Genomic DNA, 15712 nt, shown 5'->3' on the forward strand with positions numbered 1-15712 from the left:
TTGTGCTTGTTTTCAGTGCCAGGAAGAAAAAGCAGGAGCAGAAAATGGACCTTCCCGGGCAGCCATATTCTCGGCAAAGGAGACCTTCTTGATGCCAAGAATAGAACCAGCCACAGACTGAGTGGGAGTTTAGAGGCCATCGAGACTCAAAGGGCCTGCGGGGAATCAGAGGGGCTGGGTGAGCCGGCTGGCAGACGGGCCGTGACTCACGCAGTGCTGCACGCTGTGGGGAAAGGGCTTTGACATTCTAGGGAGGAAAAACCCACAGCAGGCTGAGCGGTTGGCCCACCTTCTGTATCACATGACCCACTTCAGCAGGAGGGGGAGAGAGACATGGAGAGAAAGGAGAGAAACAGTCTTTTGTTCTGCCATCCTGCACGATTGTTTTTCTCTGCACAGTGCTCTGAAGTCAGCCAAGGATTTCCCTGCAGCCTCAGAAGATCACCCGGCAGACAGGAGGGTCTTTCACATCTGGGGGAACAGAGACGTTTCTTTGCTTCCTCACTGAGTCTCATTCTGCCTTACCCACCATGCCTGTGTTCCAGAGCCTCAAAGTAACCCCGAACACAGTCATACATCTCTACAACCACATATTTATTTCCCCATCTAAGAGTAGGTACCATCTGTGCAAAGGATCCCCCCAATATGTGTGAGTTTGCTTATGAAAAAAGTGGTGAGTCACAAAATACAACCACATGGAGACCTATCTTTCACTGAGATTTTAAAAATAGAGATTGTGTGGGGAGTTCTGAGGTATCAGATAAGAAGCCTGGAGTGAGAGGACAGAATACAAGTGCCCTTGGCTCCTGTGACTCAGCCCGAGAGCTCCTCGTGGGTGACCAGCCCTCCGGAGCCGACACGGAGGCAGTGAGGCATGCGCCTTCTTGCGCTCCCGGCCTTGTCTTCCTCTGGTGTCTAGAATCCTCTGTGTTCCCTTCAGTCCGGCTCCTAGGCCTGGGGTTCCATGCCCCTGGCTCTTTGGCTTCCTCAGCTGGAGGTGGGTGTGGGACCCAAGGCCCAGTGCCACCACTACCCATGCTGGGAGGTCTCCTTTGCACAGACCGTGCCCAGCCTTACTTCGGTGGGGAAATACGTGGTTGTACAGACATGTGACTGTGTCGGGGTTACTTTAAGGCTCTGGTAGACACGTAGGGTTGGTTAGCCACTGAATATCTCTGGGCACTGCATTTATTCTCCATCTTTTCATTTCCTTGTTTGAAATGTGAGTCATAATATCTTCCCCCCAGGATTTCTGTGAGACTCAGCTGAGACAATATAAGAGTCTTCCAGTATGTGACTTTACCCTAATCCAGCCGGGCTGAGCTGCTTTCCAGGGCACACGCTGCCCCGAGGCCTTGGGCACATCTATCTCCCCTGCCCCTGCACACCCTCTTTTCTTCTTTCAGCCTGACTAATTGTCACTCCCATTCAGGGCCTGGCTACTTATCCCATCTAACCTGCGCAACTCCTGACTGGTGAGTACTGGGGTGCCTCCACCCTCAAGGCCCCTGCCGCGCCCTGTCCTCCATTGTTAATTGTCTTGTCTCTGCAGTAAGCTGTCTGCGCCTGGAGATCGAGACCAAATATTACTCAGAGCTCAGTGGATCATAAAAGCTGTTGAAAGAAGCAGAGGTCAGTAAGGTGAGGACAAAATGCCACCCTCTGTGGCTCCCAAACTGCTTCTTGTTGGAAACCTCTTTCCTGCTTTGTTTTCCTAAGTCCTGGGGTCGTGTACATGCCCTTCCTGAAAGCAAGTGGGTGTGCATGCAGGCTGCTCCTGGCCTAGTCTGACTGGGGAGGAACCTTTCTTTCACCACTCAGAACCATAGGCAAGTACCAGACCTGCCTTGTGGGTAGAATTGGGCTGCTGCAGAGTCTGGGATCAGGTAATGGGGGGCCTCCCCGTGGTCCTCCTGGGGCTATCCAGTCTAAGGGCAGAGAATGAATTGACTAAGAGCTGTCCCCTGTACAAGGCAGGGCCGTAGTGAAGCTTAGTTGGTTAATAAAACTGTATTATTTTTTAGAGTTAGAAAAATCTCGTGATTGATTCTGCCTGTGAATAACAATGATGCTGTTCAACTTGTTTCTATCCACTTTAACCTTTTTTTTCTTGACTGGAGCAAACTGATAGGATTATTTTATTTTCCTTTTGTGCCAGATCCTGATGACATTAGAATTTGGGCAGGGGTTTTTCTTTTGTGCTCTAAGAAACGCTAGGGGACAGCTGCAGCCAGCAAAAATGCTTAATCTGCACTTGTGAGGAGTGTGTGGGGGCGGGGGCAAGGCAGAGGGGAGCATGCTTAGGAACACTAACCTTTTGGGGGATTTGAGGACTGATGGGAAATTATAAAAATATGAATGGTTCTTATAGCACCAGGGAAATCTGACATTCTAGAAGTCTTCCATGGAAACAGACTGCTCATATCTGACAAGTTTGGTATGAGAATCTAAGCCTCCTATTTAAAAATTGAGGTAAGGGGAAAAGCTGCTTTAAATGAATCACTCGGACAGTTCTGTTGAGGATAGATGACTGACAAGGGGATGAGGGTGGAGGCAGGGAGACCAGTCAGATGACAGTGCGGGTGATGGAAGTTGTGGGAGTTTTGGACAGAGCCAGCAGGATTTGCTGCTGAGCGGGACGTGAGGTGTGAGAGGTCAACAGGGGTCAAGGAAGATGCCAGGGTTTCTGTCCTGACCACCTGGAAGAATGCAGGTCCCATTTTCTGAGATGAGGGAGACTGCTGGGAAGGCACGCTTTGTGGGGAGCCTGCCTTAGGCTTCTAGCACACCTCCAAACGCAGAAGCTGACTCCAGTATAGGGGTGGAGCACAGGAAAGAGGTTGGCTCCAGAGGTACAAATCTGGGGGTTGTCGGGGTGTAGAAGACCACAAGCCATGAGCCAGGGAGAGCTGCCAAAGGACAGAGGCTCCGGGAGCACTCCCGAGGGGAGGCCGGCATTGCTGCTGAGGATCAGCAGGGGGCCTGGGAGGAGGGCCGGAAGGGAAGGCACAACCCAGCCTTGACAGTCCTTGCTGCTCTTAGCATCCAAGAGTTTGAGTCCTGCCTGCAGGCTTTGGCACCTAGAGTCTCTGGTGACCTTGGCGGAAGCAGTTTGAGGAAGGGGAGGGCAGCCCCGCTGGAGTGAGTTCAAGAGAGAAAGGGAGAAGGAGAACTGAGACAGTCACAGGCAGCCTCTCCAGTTTTGCTGCAGACGGAGGCAGAGCTCCAGGGAGGCAGGCAGAGTGCACGCGGAGGCGGAGATGTTCTGTAGGATCATGACTGTGTGCCGAAGGGAGCAGTCTCATAAAGAGGAGAAAATACTGCTGATGCGGGAGGAAGAGGGAAAGGGGAGAGACAAGGGCGAGGAGTTACCGGCCTGTAGGAACACACAGTCCCCTGCGGCAGTGGGAACAGAAACTGCCCCGTGGGTTCAGTGGCAGACAGTCTACTGGGCTTGGTGGGAGAAACAGATTTGGAGCAGAATGTGAATTATCATATTCTCTTCAGATTAGAAAAAGACTTAAAAAGTTTAGCTTGCTGGGGTGGTGGACCCAGCTTTGGGTCCCCCCTCTTGGCCCTAGCTAGATTTCTGTGGGAAATCTGGTTGGCAGTTGTAGTAACTCTCAGTAAATCATATATTTTTTTGGTTCCTGTGGCAGGGACAGTGGTGCTCATCAAACATTTGGCACACAGGACATCTGTCCCCACCCCACCTGCTGCCTTGGGAGGGAGGCGGCCGCAGGCGACTGTTTCTGAATAGTGGGCTATGAGAAGGTTTGACATGTCACTTCTAGGTCAGTGCATCAAAGGCAGACCCAACACTGCAGCTCTCTCCTCTGCTGCTGTGGCCCCCCCGTGTCAGTCTACTTCCCTGGGGACTATATGGAGCAGAGACCCCCCCTCACCTCCCAGCCCCAGCTAGGCATGCATCATGAGCTGAAGATAAGACTTGGTTGCATCAAGCCATTGCCCTTCAGGGTTAAAACATTACTAAGCACAGCCTAGCCTGTTACTAACGCAAGTACCACATTACCCACCGTGGCATATAGTAGTCCAGGTTTCATGAGAGACTCCCGTGATACCCTGGATGTTCTTAGGACTTGCTAATCACACTGTGAGCTTTTTCAGGTGACATGCATTTTGAACCCAGGACTCACCTTTCCTCACCTGGAAGGGAGGTGCCAGGTGCTGGAGCAGTTTACCTATCCATCACCTAAAAAATCCTGTAGTTCTTGGTTCCTAATGAAGTTCACATCAGACAAAGGCTCACAGCCCAAACTGGTAATAGAGGAGAGGGACGAATCAAAGCATCAGAGATGCCCTGGTTCTGTCTTCCAGCAGACAGCTGGTAGGCTGGCCTCTCTCGCAGCGGCTGCTGGGTGCTGTTGCATTTCTGGGCTACCTGGGAAACAGGACCTGCTGGTCAGCTGAGTATCCTAAAACTGCAGCGCCTAAAGGAAAGACTGCCTGGCAGAGGTCCTGAGTTAAGAGCCAACCCAGGGACTCCGCCTCCTTTTCTGAAAGCAAAAGCAGAGCTACATCTGGCCTGCTTCCTTCCCACCTGCCACCTGGTGGTTCTCTGAAGAATTACACCCTCTTGCTCAGGGCTGGCCAGGTGCAAGGATCTTGTTCCCATTCTGCCTTCTTACCGGATCTTAACAGGGTATTAGCTCTGGAAGGCACCTCAAGGATAATCTAAACCAGTCTTCTCAATTTACAGCTAAGGTAACAAAGACCTAGAACAGAGGCATAGAGCTAATTAGTGGTGGAGCCAGTTAAGCTAGAGCCTAAGGCCCTGAGGAAGCCTTCATTTGTTCTCCTAGCATTTGCTCACTCACCCACTTAGTGTTTGTTTTAGGCCTAGCACATGCAGCGACCATGCTGCAAGCTGCGTTGGAGATGAAAGCCTCTGTCGCTGCCCATAAGGAGCTTCCTGAGAAGGAAGGTGGGCTTGCACAAAGGCCATTGCATAAAATGACTGTTCTGTGGGAGGCCAAGGTAAGGGGAGGGCCAGGAGCAGCTGCAACCAGACTGTGTGAGCTCAGGAAGGGGCTGTGTTGGGGCTGACTGCAGGGAAGGGGTTTCTCTGGCAGGTAAATCAGGGGCAGGCCCAGGCATGGGTGCCATGTACAATGGTGCACCGAGCAAACGGAAGTGGTGGATTCTGGCCTTGCCAGGGGTTCAGTACCATCGGAGTACGTGCAGAATGTGGAGGAAGGCGTGGACAGGAAGTGACTGGAAGCTGGGTAAAGGAGCCTTCTCTGTCTGCAAAAGTCTTTGGGCTAACCCTCTTCAAAGGATTTTTTATTGGCAGAAGTAAAACAAGCAGGTTTATTCACTGGACAAATCTCTCTGGCAATGGTGAGGAAGACAAAGTGGAGACCAGAGAGACAGGAAGCTGGGAAGTGGTCAGATCGCCATCACAGTAGTCCGGGCGACCTGCCCTGCACGGCTGTGTGAGCAGGGGCTGGTGGGAGCGTGTGGACCAAGCCGTCACTGCTGTGTGCAGGAATAGAGGGGGTTCTTGAGTTCTGGCTTGGGAATCTGAGTGAGTGGTGGTGATGCTGGGGTTCTTGTTTGTGGAGTCGAGGAACGAACTTAGCAAACACTCAAGGTAGGAGAGGCTTTTATTTAGAGATACAGTGAGAGGACAGAGCTCCTGGCTCACGCCATGAGGGGACAACAGAGCCCTCATGGTGTTGGGAGCAGCAAACTTCGGTGAGTGGAAGTCCCAAAGTCCATGCTGCTTTTGTCAGCCTTGGGTTCCCTCCGTCTGCTATCATGGCTGCTCTGTTTGTGGCCCACATGCCAGCCCTGAGGTGGGGCAACAGGCTGATGGACACCAACTGGCCACATCATTTTGAGTACTTGTTGCTCCATTTCTCTTCTGTGATAGATGTTCTCTGCTGGGTGACAAGAGGTGATGCAATGACCTTCACACCTGTGGACTGTATTTCCATGTCCTTCCCCTACCTTCTTGTCCTTTATCTCCCAATCTTTCTCCCTACAGGTCCCTCATCAGCTGGCCGGGCCTCCCACCACTGCCCATGAGCCTGTATGTACTTTAACCTTGGGTTGTGGCTCTGCCCACACCGAATGGATGAACAGGTGGCCACCTGAGCAAGGCTGTTGTGTAGCTGCTGTCCACCTGCTGCTTGTACCCACGCACCCTCCTGTCCAGGAGCCAAGCTCAGGCTTTGACTTCATTCTGTAGCTACTTCTGGGGCATCCCCCACGCAGCCATGGGTGTGAACTGAAGACAGGGCTGCGGTGAAACAGAGGTGACAATGACGTAGCACATCAATGTGATATTCTGTGGAATGTCTACACAATCTAGGTCTCTTCACACTATACGCTGGTGGTGAGGGGTGGGCAGAAAGTTAACTTGGTCCTGGGTCAAACTAGGGGATGTTGTCCATCCTGTGTAAACGTGAGCTGCTCCTGCTCCTCTTTTCTGACTGGAAGAGAAAAGAATGCGTTTCCCGACTCCTGGGCCACCTAGCAAGTACCCGAGGCCTCATCATACTGCTCTACGAAGACACCCATTTGCTGTGGCAGCTGACATGGGGATTGTTTTGTGGTTGAGTTTTCAGGAGTCTCCCTTCCAGGAATCAGCTGGTGGAGGCGCGACCACCACTGCATCCTCTGGAGCCTTCAGGGTGGCACTCATTTCCACCATCCTCCCTGGCTATATTATCACTTGCCTGGGGAAGGGCAGTTTCATAGGCTCGCACTTGGCGTTTTCCATTACAAAAGCATTTTACCGCAGAGGCCAACAGCCCATTTTGGGGACTGTGCCAACTTGCAAGTATGCTTTATTTCAATTATACATTCAGGGACTGGACAGATGACCCCAGGTGGGTGTGCAGGCCTAGGGACCCTTGGCCAGGACTCCTCTTATTGTCTGGTTTCTGCATGTCACTACTCTAGCAAAAGGACTGTGATGACATTTCACATGTCTAAATCTCAATTCCAACACTGACTCTTGAAACATTTGGGTTTTCCTCTGTTTCTAGTGTGCTGTTAGCTTAGTAAATGGCCATTGGTCCCTTTGGGCAAGGGATGGGTGGCCATACTGTGTATATTTGCCATGGTGTTGCAGGAGACCTGGCCTCCTCTTCAGTTACAGGGTTCCAGGCGCAGAAAATGAGCAAAGGGCTGTAAGATTTTATTGGGATGACTATACTCAGCCTCCTGACCATCCATCCTCAATTTCTTCTGATGGTGTAAGGTGGATGCCACTCTTGCAGTAGTCAGCCTCAGCTGACCCCATGGGCACTCTGGAGCAAAAATGGCCCGTCACCAGGAGGCAGAGCCAAGATGGCGGCGTGAGTAGAGCAGCGGAAATCTCCTCCCAAAACCATATATATTTTTGAAAATACAACGAATACAACTATTCCTAAAAGAGAGACCAGAAGATACAGGACAACAGCCAGGCTACATCTACACCTGCGAGAACCCAGCGCCTTGCGAAGGCGGTAAGATACAAGCCCTGGCCTGGCGGGACCTGAGCGCTCCTCACCGCAGCTCCCGGCGGGAGGAGAGGAGTCGGAGTGGGGAGGGAGAGGGAGCCCAGGACTGCTGAACACCCAGCCCCAGCCATCCGCACCAGAGCACACACAGTATGTGGGGTGCTGGATACTAGGAAAACAGGACAGTAAGACCTGTGAGCAGGTCCCCGCAGCCGGTACCCCTGGGACAAAGAACAGCGAGTGCTTTTTGAAAGTCTTAAAGGGACAGGGACCCCACAGCTGGATGGAAGCATCCCAGGACACAGCCCAGCAGCTGGAATCCCAGGGAACTCTGGGCACCCTAACCCCCTGGGTGGCAGCGCAGCTTGGAGGCCCCTCACAGTGATAAACAGCCTCCCGCCCGTTTCCCCTCCGACACAGCTCCGCCATAGCAGAACAGTAGCCTGAGGCCGGCCATGCCCACAGCAACCACGGAGCTTCCTCCACAGCGGCCAGGCAAGAATCAGAGACCCTGTCTGCATGCAGCTGCCCAGCACAAGCCACTAGGGGGTCACTGTTTTCTCAGGAGAGGCAGGCCACAAACCAGCAAGAAGGGACGTTTTCCCAGCTGACACACACACCAGCTCCCCATAACGACCTCTATCGCCATGAAAAGGCAGAAGAATTTGATACAAACCAGACTAAACCAGACATCCTCCTCTGAGAAAGAATCTGGGGAGATAGACCTAACCCATCTCCCTGAAAAAGAATTCAAAATAAAGCTCATAACCATGCTGATGGAGCTGCAGGCAAATATGCAAGAGCTAAGGGATGAAGTCCGGAAGGAGATTACAGAAATGAAACAATCTCTGGAAGGATTTATAAGCAGAATGGATAAGATGCAAGAGGCCATTGATTGAATAGAAACCAGAGAACAGGAACGCATAGAAGCTGACTCAGAGAGAGAGAAAAGGATGTCCAGGAATGAAACAATATTAAGAGAACTGTGTGCCCAATCCAAAAGGAACAATATCTGCATTATAGGAGTGCCAGAAGAAGAAGAGAGAGAAAAAGGGATAGAAAGTGTATTTGAAGAAATAATTGCTGAAAACTTCCCCAAACTGGGGGAGGAAATAATCGCTCAGACCATGGAAATACACAGAACTCCCAACAGAAGGAACCCAAAGAGGACAACACCAAGACACACAATAATGAAAATGGCAAAGATCAAGGACAAGGACAGAGTTTTAAAGGCAGCTAGAGAGAGGAAAAAGGTCACCTACAGGGAAAACCCATCAGGCTATCATCAGACTTCTCAACAGAAACATTACAGACCAGAAGAGAATAGCATGATACATTTAATGCAATGAAACAGAAGGGCCTTGAACCAAGGATACTGCATCCAGCACAATTATCATTTAAATATGAAGGAGGGAGTAAACAATTCCCAGATAAGCAAAAGTTGAGGGACTTTGCCTCCCACAAACTACCTCTACAGGGTATTTTAGAGTGACTGCTCTAGATGGGAGCACTCCTAAGACTAAATAGATGTCACCAGAGAAAATAAAATCACAGCAAAGAAAGCAGACCAACCAAATACTAACTAAAGGCAAAAAACAAAATCAACTACCCACAAAAGCAGTTAAAGGAAACACAAAAGAGCACAGAATAAAACAACCAACATATAAAGAATTGAGGAGGAGGAATAAGAAGGGAGAGAAATAAAGAATCACCAGACAGTGTTTATAATAGCTCAATAAGTTAGCTAAGTTAGGCAGTAAGACACTAAAGAAGATAACCTTGAACCTTTGGTAACCACAAATCTAAAGCCTGCAATAGCAATAAGTACATATCTTTCAATAATCACCGTAAATGTAAATGGACTGAATGCACCAACCAAAAGACACAGAGTAACAGAATGGGTAAGAAAGCAAGACCCATCTATATGCTGCTTACAAGAAACTCATGTCAAACCCAAAGACATGCACAGACTAAAAGTCAAGGGATGAAAAAAGATATTTCATGCAAACAACAGGGAGAAAAAAGAAGGTGTTGCAGTACTAGTAGCAGACAAAATAGATTTCAAAACAAAGAAAGTAACAAGAGAAAAAGAAGGACATTACATAATGATAAAGGGGTCAGTCCAACAAGAGGATATAACCATTATAAATATATATGCACCCAACACTGGAGCACCAACATATGTGAAACAAATACTAACATAACTAAAGGAGGAAATAGAATGCAATGCATTCATTTTAGGAGACTTCAACACACCACTCACTCCAAAGGACAGATCCACTGGACAGAAAATAAGTAAGGACACACAGGCACTGAACAACACACTAGAACAGATGGACCTAATAGACATCTATAGAACTCTACACCCAAAAGCAACAGGATACACATTCTTCTCAAGTGCACATGGAACATTCTCCAGAATAGACCACATACTAGGCCACAAAAAGAGCTTCAGTAAATTCCAAAAGACTGAAATCCTACCAACCAACTTTTCAGACCACAAAGGTATGAAACTAGAAATAAATTGTACCAAGAAAGCAAAAAGGCTCACAAACACATGGAGGCTTAACAACATGCTCCTAAATAATCAATGGGTCAACAAACAAATTAAAATAGAGATCAAGGAATATATGGAAACAAATGACAACAACAATACAAAGCCCCAACTTCTGTGGGACGCAGCGAAAGCAGTCTTAAGAGGAAAATATATAGCAATCCAAGCATACTTAAAGAAGGAAGAACAATCCCAAATGAATAGTCTAATGTCACAATTACTGAAATTGGAAAAAGAAGAACAAATGAGGCCTAAAGTCAACAGAAGGATCGACATAATAAAGATCAGAGAAGAAATAAATAAAATTGAGAAGAATAACACAATAGAAAAAAAATCAATGAAACCAAGAGCTGGTTCTTTGAGAAAATAAACAAAATAGATAAGCATCTAGCCAAACTTACTAAGAGAAAAAGAGAATCAACACACATCAACAGAATCAGAAATGAGAAAGGAAAAATCACGACAGACCCCACAGAAATACAAAGAATTATTAGAGAATACTATGAAAACCTATATGCTAACAAGCTGGAAAACCTAGAAGAAATGGACAACTTCCTAGAAAAATACAACCTTCCAAGACTGACCAAGGAAGAAACACAAAATCTAAACAAACCAATTACCAGCAAACAAATTGAAGCAGTAATCAAAAAACTACCCAAGAAAAAAACCCCAGGCCAGATGGATTTACCTTGGAATTTTATCAGACATACAGAGAAGACATAATACCCATTCTCCTTAAAGTTTTCCAAAAAATAGAAGAGGAGGGAATACTCCCAAATGCATTCTATGAAGCCAACATCACCCTAATACCAAAACCAGGCAAAGACCCCACCAAAAAAGAAAATTATGGACCAATATCCCTGATGAATGTAGATGCAAAAATACTCAACAATATATTAGCAAATTGAATTCAAAAATATATCAAAAGGATCATACACCATGACCAAGTGGGATTCATCCCAGGGATGCAAGGATGGTACAATATTTGAAAATCCATCAACATCATCCACCACATAAACAAAAAGAAGGAAAAAAACCACATGATCATCTCCATAGATGCTGAAAAAGCATTTGACAACATTCAACATCCATTCATGATAAAAACTCTCAACAAAATGGGTATAGAGGGCAAGTACCTCAACATAATAAAGGCCATATATGATAAACCCACAGCCAACATCATACTGAACAGTGAGAAGCTGAAAGCTTTTCCTCTGAGATCAGGAACAAGACAGGGATGCTCACTTTCCCCACTGTTATTTAACATAGTACTGGAGGTCCTAGACACGGCAATTAGACAAAACAAAGAAATACAAGGAATCCAGACTGGTAAAGAAGAAGTCAAACTGTCATTATTTGCAGATGACATGATATTGTACATAAAAAACCCTAAAGACTCCACTCCAAAACTACTTGAACTGATATCGGAATACAGCAAAGTTGCAGGATACAAAATTAACACACAGAAATCTGTGGCTTTCCTATATACTAACAATGAACTAGCAGAAAGAGAAATCAGGAAAACAATTACATTCACAATTGCATCAAAAAGAATAAAATACCTAGGAATAAACCTAACCAAAGAAGTGAAAGACCTATACCCTGAAAACTATAAGACACTCTTAAGAGAAATTAAAGAGGTCACTAACAAATGGAAACTCATCCCATCCTCATGGCTAGGAAGAATTAATATAGTCAAAATGGCCATCCTGCCCAAAGCAATATACAGATTTGATGCAATCCCTATCAAATTACCAACAGCATTCTTCAATGAACTGGAACAAATAGTTCAAAAATTCAAATGGAAACACCAAAGACCCCGAACAGCCAAAGCAATCCTGAGAAGGAAGAATCAAGTGGGGGGATCTCACTCCCCAACTTCAGGCTCTACTACAAAGCCACAGTAATCAAGACAATTTGGTACTGGCACAAGAACAGAGCCACAGACCAGTGGAACAGAATAGAGACTCCAGACATTAACCCAAACATACATGGTCAATTAATATACAATAAAGGAGCCATGGACATACAATGGGGAAATGACAGCCTCTTCAACAGATGGTGCTGGCAAAACTGGACAGTTACATGTACGAGAATGAAACTGTATCACTGTCTAACCCCATACACAAAAGTAAGTTCGAAATGGATCAAAGACCTGAATGTAAGTCATGAAACCATAAAACTCTTAGAAAAAAACATAGGCAAAAATCTCTTGGACATAAACATGAGTGACTTCTTCATGAACATATCTCCCCGGGCAAGGGAAACAAAACCAAAAATGAACAAGTGGGACTACATCAAGCTGAAAAGCTTCTGTACAGCAAAGGACACCATCAGTAGAACAAAAAGGTACCCTACAGTATGGGAGAATATATTCATAAATGACAGATCCAATAAAGGCTTGACATCCAAAATATATAAAGAGCTCATGCACCTCAACAAACAAAAAGCAAATAATCCAATTAAAAAATGGGCAGAGGATCTGAACAGACAGTTCTCCAAAGAAGAAATTCAGATGGTCAACAGACACATGAAAAGATGCTCCACATTGCTAGTTATCAGAGAAATGCAAATTAAAACCACAATGAGATATCACCTCACACCAGTAAGGATGGCCACCATCCAAAAGAGAAACAAAAACAAATGTTGGTGAGGTTGTGGAGAAAGGGGAACCCTCCTACACTGCTGGTGAGAATGTAAACTAGTTCAACCATTGTGGAAAGCAGTATGGAAGTTCCTCAAAAAGCTCAAAATAGAAATACCATTTGACCCAGTAATTCCACTTCTAGGAACTTACCCTAAGAATACAGCAGCCCAGTTTGAAAAAGACAGATGCACCCCTATGTTTATCACAGCAATATTTATAATAGCCAAGAAATGGAAGCAACCTAAGTGTCCATCAGTAGATGAATGGATAAAGAAGAGGTGGTACATATACACAATGGAATACTATTCAGCCATAAGAAGAAAACAAATCCTACCATTTGCAACAACATGGATGGAGCTAGAGGGTATTATGCTCAGTGCAATAAGCCAGGCGGAGAAAGACAAGTATCAAATTATTTCACTCATATGTGGAATATAAGAACAAAGAAAAACTGAAGGAACAAAACAGGAGCAGAATCACAGAACCCAAGAATGGACTAACAGTTACCAAAGGGAAAGGGACTGGGGAGGATGGGTGAGAAGGGAGGGATAAGGGCAGGAAAAAAGAAAGGGGGAATTACGATTAACATGTATAGTGTGTGGGGGGCATAGGGAGGGATGTGCAACACAGTGAAGACAAGTAGTGATTCTATAGCATCTTACTACGCTGATGGACAGTGACTGTAATGGGGTGTGGTGGGGGGACTTGGTGAGGGGGGGAGCCTAGTGAACATAGTGTTCTTCATGTAATTGTAGATTAATGATAACAAAATGAAAAAAAATATATATATAATCCTATAATATTATCACCAACGATCTCAAAAAAAACCAAAATGGCCCATCACAGTTGTCCTGCACTTGGCCCAAATGCCTGGCCTTTACCCTACTGTCTCCGTCAGTTGTTGGATGTGGGCTGCCCTGGGAAGGGTATGCAGACTCTGATGGGCTGACAGCAGGTTTTCTGCTAACAGCATTTCCAGCAGCTGGAACAAGTCCTCTCCAGAAAGGAGATTTAGGTGGGGCATCTCAGAGTGCACCAGAGCCTTTGGAGAAACCACCATGGCTGGTGGAGTGAGGTTCTTCACCACACGGAGAAAGCTAGGGTTAGAGCATAGGTGGATAAGATCAGCCTTGGACAAGGGGATGGCGTCTCTCACTGCAATGATGGGAGGAGAAGGAGGTAAGAATGGGGTTAGATGAAGGTAAGGGTTTGAGTAGCAGAACAGGAGTCGGGGAAATCAAGCCTGATAACCTCTCTTTTCTTTGTAAAATCAGAAGCAGGGTCATCTGCTAAACTGGGCTTGGGTAGGTCCAGGGCTTGAGAAGAATAGCCTCCAAGGTAAATGAGAGAGAACACCATCTGGGGACTGCAGGCTGTTTGGGCGGGCATCTGATGTTGTGGGACGTGACTGTCTATGTGCCATGCCCACTAGATCAGGTGGTTTTCCCTGTGGCGCTGAGAGCCCAGCTGGAGGAGCAGAGTCACACTCTTCGACTCATACTGGGCAGATGCTGCTGAGGACATGAGGCGATAGGGTGTTAACTGCTGCACTCGTTTCCCCAGAGCGTTCTTTCAGATTCTTTAGTCATAAACTCTCCATTCAAAAACTTGTGTTTATTTTCTAGGGGGACAAAGCATTAGAGAGTTGAGGTGCGGGTGAGCTCACACTTGCTGATCAATTTGTTCTTTTATGGATCATGCTTTTGGAGTTTTATCTGTGAGACCTTTAATTAAAGGTCACAAAGTTTTTCTCCTAGAAGTTTTATAGTTTTATGCTTTATGTTTAGGTCTAGGAAACATTTTGAATTCACTTTTGTGTATGGTGTGAGGTACGAATTGAGGTTCATTAGTAATTAAGGAAATGCAAATGAAAACCACAGTGAGATGCCAGTGTATATCTCCCAGAGTGGCTGAGATGAAAAGACTGACCATACCATGTAGCTGACATGGCCCTGGCTGTTTGATGAGCATGTGAAGGACCCAGAACTCTCACACACTGCTAATGGGAATACATGATGGAAAATGGTTTGTTAGGTTCCTAAGAAGTTACACATATAACTTCCATATGATACACTCTATTTCTAGCTGTTTACCTGCCAGAAATGAAAGCATATGTCCATACAAAGTAACTTATACACATGTGTTCATAGCAGCTTTATTATAATAGCCTCAAACTGGGAACAGCCCAAATGAACATCCACAAGTGGAGGGAAAAACAACTAGTTGTATAGCCATACAACTGGAATACTGCTCAGCAACAAAAAGGAATGGACTATTGATACATAACAACCTAGTTCATTTGAGAGAAATCTCTAAATAATTATAAGAGCAAAGGCAGACAAAAACAATTTGTACATACTATATGATTGGATTCCATTTTCATGAGATGCAAACTAATTTGAAGTGACAAAATGCAGCTCAGTGGTTGTGCGGAGGCAGAAAGGATAACAAAGGGGCTTGAGGAAACCTTTCGAGGTGATGGATGGGTTCACTGGAGTGTAATGATGGTTTCATTACAAATGATAAATCGATAAATTGTTCAATGTCCATCAAAACTTCAATTTTTATTCTTTCAATAGTGCACTTATTGTATGTCAGTTAATCTCAATAAAGCTATTACAAAATATTGACCTGAAAATTAACTATATTATTGAGTCATTGATAATTAGCAAATAGAGCCTATAAAAATACTTAACCTTTTAAATTTCAATTTAGTCAAGTTAGACCTATTAGAGAGTGTTAAAAAGCAGAACTCTTGATATTCTGACTTAAGCCCCACAGTCAGCAGTAACTGACAAAATATGCCCTGTTTGCTTTTACCACAAACATTCTCTCAACACAACGCTTCCTATTTTAACTCCGCAGGGTCCCAAGGTGACAAAAATTAAAGGTCCTTTATCAGGATCTTAATGACCACCATTAACTGCGCTTCCCATGTCCTGGCTCAATCCTTTCCACTCCTGAGAGGTTCCTATTCACATTCCATTTTGCAGGTGAGAAAGCTGAGGTGAGCCCCAGGCAGGTTTAAAGGCAACCCCA

At 46.0% G+C, this 15712-nt stretch overlaps 1 long non-coding RNA gene across 1 annotated transcript; it reads left to right on the top strand.

Moving 5' to 3' along the window:
• Positions 1-1320: 1320 nt before the first annotated feature.
• On the top strand, positions 1321-15311 carry LOC140846738 (uncharacterized). The gene is made up of 3 exons (XR_012126106.1): positions 1321-1475; positions 1553-1641; positions 6011-15311. It is a non-coding gene; the product is annotated as an uncharacterized lncRNA (long non-coding RNA).
• Positions 15312-15712: the final 401 nt, after the last annotated feature.

The sequence above is a fragment of the Manis javanica genome, chromosome 16 (genome assembly GCF_040802235.1).
Source record: "Manis javanica isolate MJ-LG chromosome 16, MJ_LKY, whole genome shotgun sequence".
NCBI lineage: Eukaryota > Metazoa > Chordata > Mammalia > Pholidota > Manidae > Manis > Manis javanica.